This window comes from Pristiophorus japonicus, chromosome 4 (assembly GCF_044704955.1).
Source record: "Pristiophorus japonicus isolate sPriJap1 chromosome 4, sPriJap1.hap1, whole genome shotgun sequence".
In the NCBI taxonomy this organism is placed as follows: domain Eukaryota; kingdom Metazoa; phylum Chordata; class Chondrichthyes; family Pristiophoridae; genus Pristiophorus; species Pristiophorus japonicus.
Window position 1 is genome coordinate 30,713,131 of NC_091980.1, and position 21,977 is coordinate 30,735,107.

A 21,977-nucleotide genomic window follows, 5' to 3' on the forward strand; every position below is an offset into this window, starting at 1 on the left:
GCATAGCATCTTCCTCCTGGACACGTTCTAACCAGCAAGATATTTAGCCAAATCATGTGTAAACTGGGGCTGTTCCAGCTTTCCCTTTGGCCTGAAGCTATTCTGGTTCCTACAATTGCAATACACTGATTTTAGAGAGAGAGTCTGGGATGTCCGCAGCTCTGGGAATTATTCTGAACTCTCTTTTGTTACAAGTGCCAGAGCAGGCGTATGCACTCATATTTGCATAGAGACCAATTAGAAAGAGTCGAGATTCTGACCAGGCAAGGGGACAAAGACAATTTTATAAAAAAATAAGCTTACAAGAGGAGAAACAGGAATTTTCGTGTTAAGTGGGCGGGTGGGGGTCAGGATACACGCAGGGGCTGCCCGGAGGAGTCAGTGTGGGGTCCTATGGATTTCAGTCTTGGGCCCACATTATAATGTGGTCAGTTAACTGCCAGCACAAAATACACTCCCTAATACACAGCTCCCCAATCTGGAGGTGAGGTATCGCGCAGGATGATCATTTGTGAAAAGGCCTACGGCAGCACCTTAAGGGGAAGGTTTACTTAGAGTGAGGAATACAAAGAAGCAGGACTTTGGAACAGCAAGTATTATGCTTGAGAAACCTACAGCAAGCAGCAAGTACATAACATTCCAAAGCCAAAACCCATGGGTAACTTCCATAGAACGGTTTCTCACACCTCCATCCAGCCTTCCCCGACAGCAGCAGCCCTTTAATCATTGCTGGAAATGGCTGCCTCCCAACTTGCAGGAACTGGCGGTAGTCGAAAATGGCACTGGGGTCTTAACTGCAACGTTTGACCCCGATTTGCAGATCTGTACGAGGCTCTCGCCTGTTTCCATTGGGAGCTCTGGCCACCAGGGTGCAGGTCCACCCAACAATCGCGGCAGACATCGACACAGTGGTAAGTTGGCACGAGTACCTGCCACCTAATTGCGGTTTTGTTAACTCCCCTTTTGTTAAAGCGCAAACGGATGCGCTATCGATGCAAAAGTTGCCCCCAAACAGCAGGACAAAATTACAATATCAACACTGAAGCTTGTGAAGATCGCAGGATGCCAGTCAAACAATTCTGGATATGGGGAGGGTGCAGAAATTTGTCTTGGACGGCAACACAAATTGGGTGGCAACTTTCCCCCTAAGCTGCGCACCGATCGGGAGGTCCCGCTCTGCTGGAAAACATACTGCGCAGCCGCGCAAATTTAAAGGGACCACGCACGGAAAAAATAATTAGAGGGAACATTGTCGGGCAGTATCGCTTTTGTTGCCCGTTATACACAATAATCAGATATTCAGCTCCATTGACATCAATGGAATTGAATATCGGTGCGACGTATATCAGGCAGTCGATGGGGTATTATGCCTGTTTTGAACTACCGACCAAGGCGAGTTTCTACCCCTTTGTATCTAAGCCATGCTAAATATACCCTTCTTTTTAAATATTTGACACATGGATATAAAAACAATGACAATTATGGCATTTAAGAGAGAGTCAATTTGAGAATTCGTCAGGAAACAAAGATAAGGGCCATAGGTATTCGAACTATTTAGACCTGGTACAACACCGCTGCGCAGCACAGGTTTATCTTTAGAAGCAAATACTTTAGCAGGTTCCTGTGATTCAGCATTGCTGCTACATGTCGGAAATTTAATAGCACACTGCTTTTTGCTCCAGTGTTCAACCTCAGAGGTCAAGTGTGCAGAATGCAGTTGTTTATAGAAGCTTTACCCTTATACTCAAACTAATCTGAACATGTACCAATAGGAATGGAATACAACAAATCCTATTCTATGTGTTCTTTAAAATAGCTCAGGATACCTGAATCAAAGTTTGCCAATCATACAGGATGTAATCGGATGTTCATTATTTCCTGGCAATTATATAGCAGTGCAGTACATCTCATTTTTGCAGCTTCCTTTGACTCATGCAGATTACAGATCAATCATCTGATTCATGGTGCCCGTCACGGGACCTGGGTGCTAGTTGAGGCCCACCTCCCCTTCATTTATAGCCCTTGGCAGACCTATGTTTCTTTGGGCCTCTAGTCTAGCTGTGCAATGCTACCAGAGCTGGAAATCAGTTTTGTTCCCTCTCATTTTCTTACCATCAACAAAAGAAAACATTATCAGCAGGCATCACTATCCCAGTAGATGAAAAACCTGATTAAATTAGAACTAATCAACAGAGCTATTGAAGTTCAGATAAATGTGATGTAGTACATTTTGATAGGAAGAATAGGGAGGTCATTTATTACTTGGATGGTACGAGTCTAGGTGGGGTAGAGGAACAAAGGGATCTCGGAGTACAAATACACAAATCACTAAAAGTTGCGACACAGGTTAGCAAGGCCGTAAAATAAAGCAAACCAAAATTAGGGCTTATTTCTAGAGGGATAGAATTGAAAAATAGGGAAGTTATGCTAAACATGTATCGAACCTTGGTTAGACCACACTTAGAGAGTACAGTTCTGGTCACCATATTATAAAAAAAATATTGAGGCACTGGAGAGGGTGCAGAGAAGATTTACAAAGGTGATACCAGAAATGCGAGAGTATATATATCAATATGGATGAACAGGCTGGGTCTCTTTTCTCTTGAAAAAAAGGTGGAGGGATGACTTAATAGAGACCTTTAAAATTATGAAAGGTTTTGATAAGAGTGGATTCAAGGAGAATGTTTCCATTTGAGGGGTAGAGCATAACTAGAGGCCATCAATATAAGATAGTCACCAAGAAATCCAGTAGGGAATTCGGAAGAAACTTCTTTACCCAAAGAGTGGTGAGAATGTGGAACTCGCTACCACAGGGAGTGGTTGAAGCGAATAGTATAGATGCATTTAAGGGATGGCTGGTCAAGCATATGAGGGAAAAGGGAACAGAGGGTTACACTGATAAGAGTTAGATGAAGAAAAATAGGGGGAGGCTCGAGTGGAGCATAAGCGCTGGCATGGACTGATTTGGCCGAATGGCCTGTTTCTGTGCCATATATCCTATGTAATTTAATAGGATTATTGGTCCACGGGTTCTCTTGATAGTGAATCAGTGTGTTTATCCAGTGGATGGAATATTCCAAATTTGCAACCCCATATGTATCGAGTTAGGTGCACAGCAATTGAACTCAACACTCCTGAGTTCCTGCCCTTGATGGCTCTCCAGTGACTCTGGCTGGAAGTGTAAGTGACTACATTATAACAGTGACTACACTTCAAAAGTACTTCATTGGCTGTAAAGCGCTTTGGGACAACCTGGCCATCACAGTCAAACTTAGGTCCATCCTGATCTCATGTCTATGTACATCTACTTTTCTGCAAGGATCACTGGATCAGTGCTTGTGTACAGTAGAATAGAGGTTCTGTTATTGAATTAGTAATCCAGAGGCCTGGACTAATGATCTAGAGACACGAGTTTATAATCCCACCACGGCAGCTGGGAAATTTCAATTCAATTAAATAAATCTGAAACAAAATTACCAGTATCAGTAATCAGAAACTGATTGTCGTAAAAACCCACCTGGTTCACTAATGTCCTTTAGGGAAGGAAATCTGCTGTCCTTACCTGGTCTGGCCTATAATTGACTCCAGACACACAGAAATGTGACTGACTCTTAAGCCCTCTGAAGTGGCTTAGCAAGCCGCTTATTGAAGAAAGCGGCTCACTACCACCAACTTCTCGAGGGCAAGTAGGGACGAGCAATAAATGCTGGCCTTGCCGTCGACACCCACATCCTGTGAATGAATTTAAAAAATCTTAAATGGGAGCCCTGAGTGTTAACACAGGCCGATTGTAGCACTCCTACCACTATCTCAGCTGAAATCAGCAAACTGTGCACACCAGGGATGTGAATTTGGGACATCTCTCGTCTTTATCATGCAGTGCCAGACGAGGTGGTGCAGTTATCCAGTCAGTCACTGCCGAGTCAGGTGCTGTTTTAATTGTTCAGTAGCCGTCTCCTGCTTAATGGTGGTTTGGTTGCTAGGGGAGCATCTGCCACATAACGTGAAACTTCTTCAGGTGGGCAGAGAGAAGACTGCTAAAGGTTTGGATGCTCAGTGCACAACTTCATTTCAGAGTCAGAAGGTTGTGGTTTCAAGCCCACTTCAGGACTTGAGCACATTTTCCAGATTGACATTCGAAGAAGTACTGCCTCGTCAGAGGTGCTGTCTTTTGGACAAAATGTTAGACCCTGTCTGCCTGCTTAATAGGCGCAAATGATCCCATGGCACCATTTGGGAGCTTTCCTGGTTTTCTGGTCAAATTTCCTCCCTTAATCAACACCAGGAACAGAGTATGTTTTTTTTATTCATTTACTGTGATTCATTTACTGTTATTCATTTACTGTGATTTACTGTATTCATTTACAGGGAATTAAGGGTTACGGGGAGCAGGCGGGTAAGTGGAGCTGAGTCCACGGCCAGATCAGCCATGATCTTATTGAATGGTGGAGCAGGCTCGAGGGGCTAGATGGCCTACTCCTGTTCCTAATTCTTATGTTCTTATGTTCTTATGTACTGTATGTGGGACATTGCTGGGCAATCACTATTTTATGTTCATCTACATAATAGTGATTGCATTTCAAAAGTAAGTCCTTGGTTTTAAATCTTTTGCAGATTTCTAAAGATATGAAAGGAGCTAAATGAATACCAGGTCATTCTGTGTATCACATGTACGACACAAAAATATTAATATCTAATAAGTTTTAACTTATGGGCTCATGACACATGACAAAATATAAATCAAAACATCTTAATTATCAACTCAGAGAGTGGGGAAAATAAATATTGTCCAATGAACAAATGGTAGGGAATAATCGATTCCTTTATATGCTGAAACAGGGACGTAGCAATATCGCACAAGTGAATAATTTAAGAAGTTCCCTGTCCCCTATTCCAATACAGACTTTTCTCACCATTTTCTTTAAACATTAGTACTAGGGTTAGAAGGGGACAATTTACCATTTCTTACTTAAGCAAAGGTACCAGGTATAGTGGATAGAAAGGACCTATTTCCCTTAGCAGAGTGGTCAACAACCAGGGGGCATAAATTTAAATTGATAGAAGATTTAGAGGGGATTTGAGGGGAAATTTATTTACGCAGAGGATTGTGGAGGTCTGGAACTCACTGCCTGAAAAGGTGGCAGGGGCAGAAACCCTCACACATTTAAAAAGTACTTGGATGTGCACCTGAAGTGCCGTAACCTGCAGGGCTACGGACCTAGATCTGGAAAGTGGGAATAGGCTAGATAGCCTCTTGTTGGCTGGCATGGACCCGATGGGCTGAAATGGCCTCCTTCCATGGTGTAAACTGCTATGATTCTATGAAATTCATCTGGGCATGTTTTGGCTGCTGCCCTGGCAATGCACGCCCCAAGGCCGGGCAAAATTGGGCCTGGGACCTCGTTACATTTTACGCGTGAGCAACCGACACCTGTCGCACCTCCACAGTCAGTTCCTTCACTTATGGGGCATGAATGTCGGTCCGCTTGCCTTGCCAGCAGGTCCCCTGGAATGGGTTGGAGCGAGCAATAAGTACAGTGGCCGGGGCGGGGTGGGAGGTGGATGGTGGGTGATTGCCTGGCGGGGGGCTGCTTTTTCTGGCTCCACAGGTAGGCTTTGTTTTCCATGCTCAAAACCTTAAGATTGCTGTGTGGGCCAGCCTCGACACCTGCCCAGCTGAATGCAATAGAATTTCTGTGAGGGGATCGAAGAGAGACTTTAGGCCCCTCATTTACATATTTAAGGGTCCTAAAGCACATTTTAGGTGGCCGCCAGGGATGCCTGAAAAAATTAGCCAACCCAATTTCAGGTCAGATGTCTTTCAGGCATTTTTGGGGCACAAGACGTTTATCCCCTTTTGCATCCGCTCGGGATCCAATTTCTATCCCAAAGTTTTCATTTATTGAGAATTCTTCAACAATTCACAATTTTCTCTCAATGACGTCTCCAGAAATTAATGGCAAATCAATGGTTTTTAACCGTCATTTGTGGGTAGGAGCGTCAATCGTTTTTGGAAACTCTTTTCAAATAGGACATTTTGCAAAACAGTTTTGTAAATATATATTTTTCCCATTCATTCCTCTGTGAAAGTGAGCATGTCATTTAAGAGAGGATGGGAGTGGAGAACAATTGGCAATAAAAGTTGATGAGAATTTTAAAATATATAATTACTGCTGATGATAAAACTGCTTAAACTATGAGCAATTAGATCCTCTGGCTTCAATTTATATTCTCCAGAACTACTCAGAACCAGTTCTTCCACTTGTCGCTGCTGTCAATGTGGGTTTTATTTTGGCACAAACAAAAGCAATTAAAATACATTTATTATTATGCTGGCAAGATAGCCAAGTGCAGCTGTACGTTAAAAGGAGAACGTCAAAGAGCCGGCAAGGCACGATGGGCTGAATAGTCTCCTTCAGTGCTGCATCATAGGCAGTCCCTCGAAATCAGGAAGACTTGCTTCCACTCTAAAAGTGAGTTCTCAGGTTGCTGTACAGTCCAATATGGGAATTACAGTCTCTGTCACAGGTGGGACAGACAGTGGTTGAAGGAAGGGGTGGGTGGGGAGCCTGGTTTGCCGCACGTTCCTTCCACTGTCTGCGCTTGATTTCTGCATGCTCTCGGTGACGAGACACGAGGTGCTTAATGCCCTCCTGGATGCTCTGCCTCCACTTAGAGCGGTCGTGGGTTAGGAAGCAAGTGTTTGAAGACGAGGACCTCAAATCTGGCAGCAAGCTTATGGTCTATACCCGCCCTCCTATATGGCTCAGGGACGTGGACCATATACAGTAGACACCTCAAAGCACTGGAGAAGTACCACAGCAGAAGTACCACTGGAGAAGATCCTGCAAATCTCCTGGGAGGATAGACGCACCAACATCAGTGTTCTCGCTCAGGCCAACATCCCCAGCATCGAAGCACTGACCACACTTGACCAGCTTCGTTGGACAGGCCACATCGTCCGCATGCCAACACGAGACTCCCAAAGCAAATGCTCCACTCGGAACTCTTACATGGCAAGCGAGCCCCAGGTGGATAGAGGAAATATTACAAGGACACCCTAAAATGCTTCCTTGATAAAGTGCAATATCCCCATCGGCACCTGGGAATCCTTGGTCGAAGACCGCACTAAGTGGGGAAGAGCATCCGGACTATGATTCTATAACATTTCATTCAGCATAAATCTTATTCATTTCGTAAGCTCGACATTAGAAAAGTGACTTTTCAACTACTGAACTGAATTTCTCCAATGTCAGGGATTTGATGTAAATTTATCCCCTCCATTGAATCCCAGTCCATTAACACTACAAAAGATCCACTACGTTTTTTTGTTAATCAAATACGTAATTGCAAAGCTTCGCCCAATAGCTTTGGACAAAAGCGCTGCTTGGTGTGTCACTGAGCTGTACAGGCCAGAAACGTCCCCGGTTCGACTCCTGGGGCCCCAAAATTCCACATAAACTTTTTTTGGCACAGTTGTAGAAGTACTTCCAATTTTTTAGTGGCCCAACTGCGGCAAAAAAAAGTTCCAAGTTTCGCCGCCATAACCTTGGATTTTGGAACGGCGCAGATGTCCTTAAGCTCTGTGGGAGGAGCTTGTTCTGCGCCGAAAAACGGAGCTTGCCAGAGGAACGAGGGACACACTGAAGGGCTGAGGCACAAATAAAGCATTTCTCCTTTGTAAAATAGGTCACTAAGTGAGACTTGGGACAACAGACTGAAATCGCAATATATGAAATTGCTCTATTCCTTTTTAGCATTTACAGACTTTTTTTTCACCTCTACAATGCCGGTGCCACTGCAATCCCAGGCCGAAAGGCCTCCCCTCACCCCGCACCAACCCGCTTCTATCCTGGGCCGAAAGGACCCCACACCGGCCCGCTTCTTTCCCAGGCCAAAAGAACCCTGCCCCACCAACCCCCACATCCCCCCGGTGCCGTATCTTCAGCTCTGCTGAAACAATGGCATCTTCTCTGCGCCGATTTCCTTAAGTATAGTTTTTCAGACACTGCATCGCTCCGTTTTAGAAAAAAAAATCAGACTTGGCCAAACTCGCTTACAGGGCCAGAAATGGCGCACTCGACAGGTTCCGCCCCCAGGGCCCAAGTTTCGAGCCGCGCCTAAAATGGCGCAGTCCCGTCCTGGATGCCCGTTTTTCGCGCCACAAAGTGGGCCTAAAAAAAACCTCCGTATTCTCCACCTCCCTGCAGGTCCTCTGGCCCTCGGCGCAGCGCAGCAGGAGCTGTGGGGGGCGGAGCCAGGTCCCTGCGCTGAAAACAGTGTCGGGACCTCTGCACATGCACGCTACAGTGGGCGCGCAAGTGCAGTAGCTCCAGGCGCCCGAAACTGTGTGGGAGGGGCCCGAATCATGCAGCCCCTAGCCCTGGCCGAATGGCCTCACTGGGGCTGCGTGAATAAGGCTCCTCCCACGGCCAGCTCCTGCTTTCTCCTGACCCGACTCGACTCCCGCTTCCCGCCCCCTGCCTCCAGACTGGACCCGACCCGACCCGACTCCCGCTTCCCCCCCCCCCCCCGCCCCAGGAACCGGACCCGACACCCGCTCCTCCTCCACTGCCCCCCCCCCCACCCAGACCGGACACGACACCCGCCTCCCCCCCTCCCCCGCCCCCGGACCGGACCCGAACACCCGCTCCCCCCCCCCACCTCCGGACTGGATCTGACCTCCCTCCCCCGACCTGACCTCCCTCTCCCGCCCTCCCTCCCCCCGACCCAAACCGAACCGACCTCCCTCCCTCCACCGCCCTGACCCGACCCAATGCCACCTACCTGTAAATCTGATGCTGGGGACGGGCCCTGCCCGAAGTCTTGGGCCCAGCCCGTTCAGCCTCCCTCCCCCTTCTCCTTCCCCCCCACCCCCCCAATCTCCTTCCCCCCCCCAATCCCCTTCTCTCCCCCCAATCTCCTTCTCCCCCCCCAATCCCCTTCTCCCCCCACAATCTCCTTCTCCCCCCCAATCTCCTTTCCCCCCATCTCCTTCTCCCCTTTATCCCCTTCTCCCCCAATCTCCTTCCCGACGATCTCCTTTCCCCCCATCTCCTTTCTCCCTTCTCCCCTTTATCCCCTTCTCCCTCCCTCCCCCTTCTCCCCATTCCTCCCCCTTCTCCCCCTTCTCCCCCCATCCCCCTTCTCCCCCATCCCTCCCCGTTCTCCCCCTTCCCTCCCTCTGCTCCCCCCCTCCCCCTCCCCTCGCTGTCAGAAACACAGACACTGACAGACAGAGAATGAGAGACACACAGACAGACAGAGAGATAGAGACACTGACAGAGACACACTGAGGGGGGCATCCCAGCACGCTGTTGGAGGGCTCCCGGTGCTGCAGTCGGTAAGTAGAAAATGTTTTATTTATTGATTTAAAAAAAAAAGACATTATTTCTTATTAATTTTTTTTGATTGGTTTTTTGGTTGATTTATTGATGTTTTTATCATTTATTATTGATGCTGGCTCTTTAATTGTAAAACTGAAGTGTTTAATGTTTGTAAACTTCCCTTTAAACACCCCCCTCCACCATTCCCTACGCCTGATTTGTAACCTACGCCTGATTTTCTAAAGTGTAGACAAGGTTTTTTCGAGCGTACAAAAATCTTCACTTACTCCATTCTAAGTTAGTTTGGAGTAAGTTTTCACTCACGAAACTTTAAAATAAGGCGTAAGTGGCCGGACACGCCCCCTTTTGAAAAAAAATTCTGTTCCAAAGTGAAACTGTTCTAACTGACTTGAACTGGAGCAAACTAAATGATTAGAATTCCGATTTCTAAGATACTCTGTTCTACACCAGTTGCTCCTAAAAATCAGGAGCAAATCATGTGGAAACTTGGGGCCATAGTGACGTGAAAAAATCGGGAGCTAAAAAAAATCGGATGTACCTACTTTAGAATGGCGCAGAAACATTGGCGAAACTTGCAGATTTTAGTTTGCTCCAAAAAAAAGTGTAGACCAAAAAAACCGCAGAATGGTGGCGAAAATTTTGCTCCTGGTCTGTGCTGAGTTTAGCTCATCTCAACCCAAGGCCGCAGCTGGGGATTTACAACTGGTCTCAGCCCCCCGAGAAAAAAAATCATTAGCATTCCCCCTTCTGAACACTATACGCCGCCCCCTGCTGTTCATGGCTGTCACACGGGAACAGGACCCTGATGAACTCTGATTCTGTTGTGGGTATAGAGCCTATCGAAGCTCACTGCCGGTGCTCAAAGATGGTCACTTGTGCATAGTATTGGAGAGCTACAAGTGCCTGTGAAATCACAACCAATTTTGACTCCAAAACAGACAATCAGAGTAAAAGAAATCCTGAGTTAATATTCCAACCAGCACTTAGATTAAATTCTTCTATGTACTTGTTTTCAACAGTCAGTAAGTTACATAGAATTATATAGATGTACAGCTGGTTGATGCCGGTGTTAATGCTTCACACGAGCCTCTTCCCACCCCTCTTCATCTAACCCCATCAGCGTGACCTTTCTATTCCTTTCTCCCCCATGTGTTTATCTAGCTTGGCCTCAACTACTCCTTGTGGTAGCGAGTTCCACATTCTAACAACACTCTGGGTAAAGACGTTTTGTCCTGAATTTGTTAGTGACTATCTTGTATTGTTAAAATATACTCCAATGTAACCACAGTACAGAACCACAAAACATTGCTTGATTTACTCCATGATGGAATATATTTTGGTAGTTTATCCACATACAAAACCCAACACAAAACTACTTGAAACACCCACCTACCCTCTGCGGAATTGCCTGCTGCTGTGGCTCCTCCACCTCCTGACTTGATTCCCAGCTCATCTCTTATGTCTGCAGCTAGTCGTTAACCCCAGGCCCCTCTAGACTCAAGTGTCTTTGGAAGGAATGTCTCACTTATAAAAAAAAATCTCCAGTTAAATTGCAGCTTCCTGTTAGCAATCCTTCCCAGTCTGATGAACAAAGGCTCCAGGCTCATCGTACTTAATGGTCAAATCGCTCCCTTGATGGTTCTGAGAATTTATCCAATGAAGGTGTTCTGATGCTAATCTTTTCTTTTGTTCTGTTCGAGAGTGCTCTGCATGCTCTGCTCTCGGCTGTTTATACTTCTCTTAGGCAGTCCCTCGGAGTGGAAGATGACTTGCTTCCACACTAACTTGAGTTCTAAGGTGGGCAATGCGGGATCTACAGACTCTGTCACAGGTGGGGCAGGTGGTGGTTAAAGGGACGGGTGGATGCGGTGCTTGGTTTGTCGTATGCTCCTTCCGCTGTTTGTACTTGACTTCCGCATACTCCCGACAAAGAGACTCAAAGTGTTTGGCGCCTTCCCGAAAGCTTCTTCTCCACCTTGAGCGGTCTTGGGCCAGGGATTCCCAAGAGTCGGTGAGGATGTTACATTTTTTCAAGGGAGCTTTGAGGGTGTCCTTGAAGCATTTTCTCTGTCCTCCTTGGGGGCTCGCTTGCCACGATGGAGATTGGAATAAAGTGCCTGTTTCGGGAGTCTTGTATCATGGAATCAGAGAATTTTACAGCACGGTAGGAGGCCATTTCGGCCCAGCGTGTCCCGCCGGCCGACAAGAGTCTATCCAGCCTAATCCCACTTTCCAGCTCTAGGTCCGTAACGCTGCAGGTTACGGCACTTCAGGTGCACATCCAAGCACTTTTTAAATGTGGTGAGTGTTTCTGCCTCTACCTCCCTTTCAGGCAGTGAGTTCCAGACCCCCACAACCCTCTGCATGAAGAAATTTCCCCTCAAATCCCCTCTAAACTTTCTACCAATTACTTTAAATTTATGCCCCCTGGTTGTTAACCCCCTCTGCTGAGGAAATTAGGCCCTTCCTATGCACTCTATGCAGGCCCCTCATAATTTTATACACCTCAATGAGGTCTCCCCTAAGCCTCCACTGTTCCAATGAAAACAAATCCAGCCTATCTAATCTGTCCTCATAGCTTAGATTCTCCACTCCCAGCAACATCCTCGTAAATCTTCTCTGTACCCTCTCCAGTGCAATAACATCCTTCCTGTAATGTGGTGACCAGAACTGCATGCAGTACTCTAACTGTGGCCTAACTAGTGTTTTATAGAGTTCAAGCATAACCTCCCTACTCTTGTATTCTATGCCTCGGCTAATAAAGCCAAGTATTCCACATGTCTTCTTATCCACCTTATCCACCTTGCTTGTTACTTTCAGGGATCTGTGGACATGCACTCCAAGATCCCTTTGTCCCTCTACACTTCGCAGTATCCTACCATTTAATGTATATTCCCTTTCCTTGTTAGCCCTCCCCAAATCTATTACCTCACACTTCTCTGGATTAAGTTCCATTTGCCACTGTTCTGCCCACCTGACCAGTTGATTGATATCTTCCTGCAGTCTACAGCTTTCTTCTTCATTATCAACTACACAGCTGATCATTGATGTACAGGGTGAGCGTCCGAAATCCAGAGTTCTAAAATTCGGAATATTTCAGAATCCGGACATCGGGCCGATCCATGGCGGGGTCGTCTGCAAACCGGAAAATGTTCTGAAATCCGGACTCCCCCACCGTGGCAGCCCGACATTGCCCCGGCCCTCGGTGGCCAGACCTCAACAACCCAATCTCACCCACCCAATCTCACCCCAGCTCTCGGCGACCCGATCTCCACCCCGGTCCTCGGCAGCCCGACCTTGACCCAGCCCGACCTCGCCCTGGCCTGACCCGACCTCACCCCGGCCTGACCTCGCCCCGGCATGACCTCCGCCCAGGCCCTCGGTGGCCCGACCTCGCCCCAGCCCGGCCTCCGCCCCGGCCCTCGGCGGCCCGACCTTACCCCCTTACCTCAGCGGCCCTACCCCCGACCCCACCTACCTCAGCCTTGGCAAAGACGTTTCGAAATCCGGAAATACCCGGAATCTGGAACGGCCTCGGTCCCGAAGTTTCCGGATTTCGGACGTCACAATGTATATCACAAAAAGTAAGGGATCTAGTACTGAGCCCTGCGGAACCCCACTGGAAACATCCTTCCAGTCACAAAAACACCCATCAATTGTTAACCCTTTGCTTCCTGCCTCTGAGCTAATTTTGGATCCAACTTGCCACTTTGCCCTGGATCCTATGGGCTTTTACTTTTGTGACCAGTCTGCCATGTGGGACTTTATCAAAAGCTTTACTAAAATCCACATACACTACCTCCTATTCTTTGCCCTCATCGACCCTCCTGGTTACTTCCTCGAAAAATTCAATCAAGAATATCAGTCATGCAGACTACATGGCCCGCCAATTGGAGCTGACCTCCTCTGTGTAAAGCGATCAGAGACCAGTTCAGTGGATGGGCCTGAGAACATCATGGCATGATGCAATTGCACAAAGCGGGCAGGCCAATCGAATTGAAACTGAGATAGCACAATGCACCAGCATGCCTGCATGACTATGCTAGTTTGTGTTATTACGCAAACATATGGGAATCTTGCAGTCAGTTCTGGGCACCGTTCCTCCGGAAGGACATGTTGGCCTTGGAGGGGTTGCATTGCAGATTCACCAGGAGCTTAAATTGTTAAATTATGAGGAAAGGCTGCAAAACTTCTATTCCTTGAGTAGGGAAGATTGAGACGCGATCTAATCTAGGCGTTTAAAATGTAAAAAGGATTCAATAGGGCAGTTAAAGAGAATCTGTTTCCTCTGGTGGGAGAGTCCAGCTCAAGGAGCATAATCTTAAAATTAGAGATAGGTCATTCAAGAGTGAAATCAGGAACATAAGAACACAAGAAATAGGAGCAGGAGTAGGTCATACGGCCTCTCGAGCCTGCTCCGCCATTCAATAAGATCATGGCTGATCATCGACCTCAACTCCACTTTCCCGCCCGATCTCCATATTGCTTGATTCCCCGAGACTCCAAAAACCTATCTATCTCAGCCTTAAATATATTCAGAAATTCAGCATTCACAGCCCTCTGGGGCAGAGAATTCCAAAGATTCATAACCCTCTGAGTGAAGAAATTCCTCCTCATCTGTATCTTAAATGGCCTACCCCTTATCCTGAGACTGTGCCCCCTAGTTCTAGACACTCCAGCCAGGAGAAGCACTTCTTCACTCAAAGGTTATTAGAAATTTGGAACTCTCCCCCAAAAGTCTGTGGATGCTGTGTCAACTGAAGCTTTCAAATCTGAGATTGACAGATTTTTTTGTAAATAAATACTTCCTAATACTTGTATAATAACTTTGTCTCAAAGCGTCATGTTCGGTGGTAGCACTCTTGCCCCTCAGTCAGAAAGTTGTGGGTTCAAGCCCCACTCCAGAGACTACAGTGTAGTACTGATTGAGTTCTGTTTTTCGGATGAGATGTTAAACTGTCTGCCTTCTCAGATGGATGTAAAATATCCTATGCCAGTATTTGAAGCAGAACAAGGGAGTTCATCTGTTGTCCTGGCTAATGTTTATTCCTCAACCAAGATCTAAAACATATGATCTGGTCATTATTACATTGCTGTTTGTGGGAGATGGCTGTGCTCAAATTGTCTGTTGCATTTCCTACATTATCAGAGTTAGAAATTGATCTCACTACAAAAGTATTTAATGGGCCTTATATCATTTTGGGACATCTTGTAGTTGTAAAAGATGCTATATAAATTCAAGTCCTTTATTCATTCCTTTATTCCACTCTTTTCTTTAGAATATAAGGAATTAAATGCCGCAAATGGTTCAGTTCGTCAGCAGTAGTTCAGTTGGTCGCACCCTTGCCTCTGAGTCAGAAGGTTGTGGATTCAAGTCCCACTACAGAGATTTGAGCACAAAATTCTAGCCTGACACTCCTTCTTCTTCTTAGGCGGTCCCTCAAATCGAGGATGACTTGCTTCCACGCCAAAAAGAGATGAGTTCAATGAGTTGACAGGTGTTTCAATGAAGGACCTAATATTCCAGGTTCCGAACTGCATATTGAAGGGTGGAAGATGCCTGTGCGTGGATTTTTTTAACATGTGGTGGCAGTTGCACACCAGCCACCACACGGGCTTGACAGAGCTAGGTCTTGATCCAGTGGCAAGGATTAACCAAGACGACTGGAGGCCAGCTTTGCTGCACGGACCTAGTGCGCAGACATATTGCAGTGTGGGCTGGCCCGTGCTGCCCCTGGGCCCTCGCCTCTCCTGGGCCCCGATCACATTGCTCTGCAATCTCTCGCCACTCCTTCGCCCCGACCTCGCCGCTCCTGCTGTACCTGCCCACGCTTGAATCACCGACCTGGGTTATGGAGAATAAGCTGTAATTCACAACAATTTTAATCTGTTCACTTCTTGTTTGTATAATAAATCCACCTGTTGATTTATATTGACCGCATCTCTTGTCTGTTTGCCTGACACTTCAGTGCACTGCTCAGGGAGTGCTGCACTGCCTTTCGGATGAGATGTTAAACCAAGTCTTCTTGGTTTCACCTGAGTCTTCTCTCTCAGGTGGATGTAAAGATCCCATGGCACTATTTCGAAGAAGAGCAGGTGTCCTGGCCAATATTTATCACTCAACAAACATTTATCACATTGCTGTTTGTGGGAACTTGCTCTGCGCAAATTGGCTGCTGTGTTTCCTACATTATAAAAGTGACGAAACTTCAGAAGTACTTCATTGGCCATAAAGCGCTTTGGGACACCTAGTAGTCGTGAAAGGCATGATATAAATGCAAGTCTTTCCTTCTTTTTATACTTGGTACAGTCCCCTTTTAATTCAACAATTTTTTTGTCTCGAGATATTTGTATATTGTTTGGGTGTAGGTGGAAGAGTGGTGCACAAATGGAGGCCCATAATCTCTGAGCACCATCCATCACATTTTTTCTTATGTTCGTGGTCTCTAACCATGGGATTGAAACCTAGGTTTTCCATCGCCCCCGATGGCTCCACTTGAATCCATGAAAATGGCTTCCTCTATACCGATACATCAGAGACTATACTTCAAAATGTACTTCATTGGCTGTAAAGTGCTTTGGGGCGTCTGGTGGTCATGAAAGGCGCAAGTCTTTACTTTTTTCCTTTGATAATATACCACCACAGGCAGTGGGATATCTGGAATGTTTTCCTGGCTTGTCGCGCACCTACCATCATCGGTAAACTTAAACTCATCCAACATTCTGTTGCATATATCTTAACCCGCATCAAGTCCATTCACCCATCACCCCTATGCTTGTTGAATCTATCAAGTTTGATCTATCGCTAGTCTAGGCACAGCATACGGGTCGGGAGAGTGCTGAAAGTCCGGCGCAAACGCAATCCGCGACGTTGCACGTCGGCGCACCTCTCCTCGGCGGTGCTTGTAAGCGCCACCACAAACGGGTGCCCGAGGATCCCACCTGGGCTTTGCGACTGGGTTTTCACCCCAGAGGGTCAATTCGCGGCGAAAACCCGGTTGCAAACCTGCCGAAAATCTGGCCCAAATCTCTTTATGTGGCAGTGTCAAATTTTGTTTGATAACACTCCTGTGAAGCACCTTGGGATGTTTTACTATGTTAAAGGCACTATATAAATGCAAGTCGTTGGAGTCAATGTCTTTGTATGAGAGTGTAAAATGTGCATGGACTAGATACAGCAGACATCTCAAAGCGCTGGAGAAGTACCACCAGCGCTGCCTCCGTAAGATCCTGCAAATCCACTGGGAGGATAGATGCACCAGCGTCAGTGTTCTTGCTCAGGCCAAACAACCCCAGTATCGAAGCGCTGACCACGCTCGACCAACTCCGTTGGGCGGGCCACATCGTCCGCATGCCCGACACGAGACTCCCTAAGCAAGCGCTCTACTCGGAACTCCGACACGGCAAGCGAGCCCCAGGTGGGCAGAGGAAATGTTTCGAGGACACCCTCAAAGCCTCCTTGATTAAATGCAACATCCCCACTGGTACCTGGGAATCCCTGGCCCAAGACCGCTCAAAGTGGAGGAAGAGCATCTAGGAGGGTGTTGAGCACCTCGAGTCTCATCACCGAGAACATGCGGAAATCAAGTACAGACAGCGGAAGGAGCGTGCGGCAAACAAGTCCAACCCACCCTTTCTCTCAACCAATGTCTACCCCACCTGTCATAGAGACTGTAATTCCCGCATTGGAATATACAGCCACCTGAGAACTCACTTTTAGAGTGGGAGCAAGTCTTCCTCGATTTCGAGGAACTGCCTATGAATGATGAAAACGTGCAAGAATGTAAAACATGCAAGAGTGTAAAAGGGCCGACAGCGAGTTGGCAGCCCATTTTACATCTCTCCTGATTGCACAGTCAAATTCTACCCAAAAAGGTCTAACTAACATTTTGTTTTGCTGTTAAGACAACCTCTTGTTGCCTCAGCTCAGATTAAAGAGTAGAAAAAGAGGTGAGATCTTCAAATAAAACAATCCTTGGCCAGGATATGCAGAGTGTTAACTAATGAGCTATTTGTCACATCTGTTAGCATATAAAAAGGTAGGAAATGATGGTGTGTTTGTGAATGCGACCAAGCCGCTCACTGAAAGGTGTTTGCATCAGCATGTTATTTTATGAAATGAAGCTGAACTTTATTGTCTAGGGGAATATAGCCTTGGCTTGCCCTGGCAACAGTACTATAATATGAACAAAGATCTTGTGGCCCAACAGCAAATCACCTTCGCAGCTCATCTGCTGCTGAAACTCTCATGCCTTTGTCACCTCCAGATTCAATTACTCTGGTACTCTCCTGGATGACCTGTGTCCTCTATAACAATCAGCTCATCCAATACTCTGCTGCCCGTCTCCTAGTTCTGCTTGCCCATCACGCCTGCCCTTGCCCCCTAAACCTATAACTCTTTAAATTCAAAGTCCTCATCTTTAAATCGGTCCACAGCCTTGCCCTTCCCTAACCTTCTGCAGCCCGAAAACACCACCTCCTTTCCAGCTGGATTATCTAGTCCTCTGACTCTAGGCTCTTGCGCATTACCTTATCACACTATTGGAACCCACCTTGGCCTCACACTAAATTCCTCTATTCATTTCTCTCCTCAAATACACTCTGTAAAAGCCACTTCTTTGACCAAGCATTTGGTCACTCCTCTTAATCTTTTTTTGAATTCATTCACGGGATGTAGGCATCGCTGGCAAGGCCTTCATTTATTGTCCATCCCTTGTTGCTCTTGCTAAGGCGATGGTGAGCCTCCTTCTTGAACCACTTCAGTCTGTGTGGTGAAGGTACTGACACAGTGCTGTTAGGTAGGGAGTTCCCTTCTTTGGCTCCGTATCCATTTTCCCATATGCCTCTGTACAGCACTTTGAGATGCTGTTCCACCTTACAAGCACTGCGTAAATGAAAGCAGCTATTGCTTCTCCTTGTGCTGGCGATGTCAAATCTATATAAACGCTGACAGTAGCATTGAATGCCGTGGGCCATAATTTCTTTCTGCACATGAAGCAGCCCACCCACAATAGCCTGCAAAATGTTTTATTGCTTTGCTGGCTTGTATAGACCTTACATTAATATTGGCTGAGGTTAACAGCCAAAAAAATAAAGCAACGATTGCGCCTTGCAAGCAAACAGGATTGTACAAATGAAACTGCTTAGCAGCTGCACAAACGTGTTCTTATGTACGTGCAAGTACTTCAGTGCCGCTCCTGGTCTCTGAAAACTTCTATGCAATGTAAATGGAATTAATTCAGGGATCCTGCAGAATAGCAACAACAACTTTCACTTATATAGCACCTTTAACATAGGAAAACGTCCCAAGCTGTTTCACTAAGTCAGACTAAAATTGTCACCAAGCCAAAGGAGATATTAGGTTAGGTGACTAAAATCTTGGTCAATGAGATAAGTTTTAAAGAGAGTCTTAAAGGAGAGAGAGGTGGAGAGGCAGAATGGTTTAGGGCAGGAACTGCAAAGCTTAGGACCTTGACAGCTGCCAATACTGGGGCAAAAGGAGTTAGGGATGCACGAGAGTCCAGAGTTGGAGGACTGCAGAGCAATGTTCCCCTAATTTTTCGGGGGGGGGGCTGCGTGGCCACTTTAACAGACTGCGTGGCCCTTTCAAAATTCCGCGCATGTGCGGTCTTTCCACTTAAAAGCCGGTGAGCCAGGACCTTCAAGAGCACTGCATAGCTTAAAGTGAGTATTGATGCAGATTTCTTGGACGGTTGTAGGGCTAGAGGATGTTGCAGATATAGGGAGATGTGAGGCCATAGAGGAATTTGAAAACAAGGATGTGAATCTTAAAATCAAGGTGTTGCTGGACCGGGAACCAATGTAGGTCAGCTAGCACAAGGGGGGTAGGTGAACGGGACTTGGTGCGAATTAGAATACGCTCAAATTTACGGAGGGTGGAAGATTGGAGGCTGCCCAGGAGATAATTGGAACAGTATATTAAACGTATTGTGTAACAATAGTCAGGGCTCGATTTTCGGTCTTTTGCCGCCCCTGTTAGTGCCCCAGATGGGCGGGAATGGTTTCCAGGTGGGCGGCCAGCTTGCAGCGCCCCGTCGGGAAATTAGTTGCCAGGTTTGCTGACCAGCACCGCCTGCGAGCATCGAGCTGGTGTGGACGCCACCGGTCTCGACTGTGCTTCGATTCTGAATTGATGCTGAGCCTCTAGTGCCCTATAGCGCTCCCTAGTGGGACCACCTGGAAAACCAGGCAGTCAGAGCTGTCCCGGCGGCAGTGAGTGCAGTAAATAATGAATGAGGTAAGTTTGATTGTTTTGTTTATTTTTATTTTTGCAATTTATCCTAATGTGGGGTGGTCAAGGTATTGTGAATGTGTTTTGTGTGTTTTGTGCCGATTTTTTTTTCTTGAAGCAAGCCTTACTTAGGGCTCTCCGAGGCTGGCTCTTTAGCTCTGGACTTTCAGTTGGTCAACTGGCCTAGCGCCCTAAAAGAGGTGTGCAATGCCTCCCTTAGCACTCCGCTCCACACTCAGGGCCCAGTTGCTGAATTTTGTGGCTGAGGACGCAAACCATTTCCCGGCGCAAACTTTACCGATCCACTGCCATTATCGCCCCAAAATGATCAAAACTGAAAATCCAGCCTCTGTATCTTAAATAAAAACAGAAAATGCTGAAAATACACAGCAGCTTATTCAGTACTATCTGAAATTGAAAAACAGATCATATTTTCGCTCTTATTTAACATTTGCAGTAAATAGGATTTCTCTTATTTCACCTCAGTGGACGACAAACAGCTCTAGTGATTGTATTCTGTGAATGGTGTCAAAATGTCTAAGGATGAAGTTCAAAGAAGTCTCGGGGTTCTGAATATGACAAATCACTAAAGAGCAGCAATCAATAAAGCAAAGTCAAGAGTGTAACTCTCCAATTGCCTAGATTGGAACAGCTCCAACAACACTCAAGAAGCTAGACACCATCCAGGACAAATCAGTCCGCTTGATCGCCAGCCCATCCACCACCTTAAACATTCACTCCCTTCACCAACAGCACACCATAGCTGCAGTGTGTACCATCTACAGGAGAGACTGCAGCAACTCACCAAAACAAAAATGTGCAGGTTTATTGGGAACGAGCAAGGGAGTGGGACTAATTGGTTACCTCTTTCAAAGAGCCAGCACAGGTTATCTCGGCCAAATGGTCTCCTTTTATGCTATATAATTTTATGATACCTTGACAGCACGTCTAAGCCCTTGCCATCCACCACCTAGAAGGGTATGGGCATCAGATTCATGGGAACCCCATCACCTTCACGTTCCCCTCCAAACCACACACCCTTCCAACATATATGTAATGTATGCACCTGTGAGTATGCTCACAGGTTTGCAGAGCTGTTGCGCCTTATTTATTGGGGACTTGGCCTGGAGGGTGTTGCATGGAGCAGTCCTATGCAATATGTTTTTAAGTCAGTTCACGGGCTCCCAGGTCGCCTGTAATTTCTGTGGTCTAGAGGAGTCCGTGTTCCACATTTTTATTGCATGTGCAAGGTTGCAGTCCCTCTTCCGCTATCTGAAGGGGCAGCTCCTCAAATTCTGGTTGCACTTCAGTCCCACACTCCTGATCTTTGGACACCCTGTGCGGAGGGGAGTGGGTAGGTCCGAGTGCCTCCTCGTAGGACTGCTCCTGGGCACGGCCAAGGAGGCCATCAGCCGGTCCAGGCAGCGGGCGGTCGAGGGGGTCATTCAGCCTGACTGCCTGCCTCTCTTCCGTGGTTACATCCGAGCCAGGGTGTCCCTGGAGATGGAGCACGCGGTGTCCACTGGTACGCTCGCGGCCTTCTGCGAGAGGTGAGCGCCAGAGGGACTGGAGTGCATCATCATCCCCGGCAACCAAATTTAAATTTGAACCACATGTAAAGTTTAATGTGTTTAAGTTGTCGGTTTTAGTGCCCCCCCCCCACCCCCGCTTTTAGCCAGGGGGCACTTGTATAATCTGTGTTTTTAGTGCCTTCAAAAAAAACAAGGGGGCACTTGAATAGTTTTTGGAGTATGCCCCCACCCCCCACCCCCCCTTTAATCAGGGAGGCACTTGATTACTAGTACAACTAAAATAGTTGTAGAGCTGTTGCATTGCCAGTGGCTTAGCCAATCATGTGATGTTCACAAGACTCAATAAACCCCCAGTCAATTGGGTCTAGGTCACCCAGGATGAGGTATTCAGTTGTGAGCCTGGTAATGTGTAGTTTGATTGTTAAACCTTTGTTAATAAACCAACTAATTATTAATAGCAATGTGTTGCTATGAATTCTTAAGCAAGAACCCATAAAGCACATACATTACAACATATATCACCGTTCCTTCATCATCACTGGGTTCAAATCCTAGAACTCCCTACCTAATGACACTGTGGGAGTACCTTCGCCACATGGATTGCAGCAGTTTAAGAAAGAATCCCACCAGCACTTTCTCAAGGGCAACTAGGAATGGACAACAAATGCTGGCCTTGCCAGTGACATCCACATTCCGAGAATGAATATTTTTAAAAACAGAGTGTTGAACTATACAACCAAAATGGCAGAAGACAAGTCCCATCTGGAGCACTATGTTCAGTTCTGATCACTGAGGAGGAGAGTAGAGTGATATTGAGGACTTTAAAAGAAATTTAATCTCAGGGCG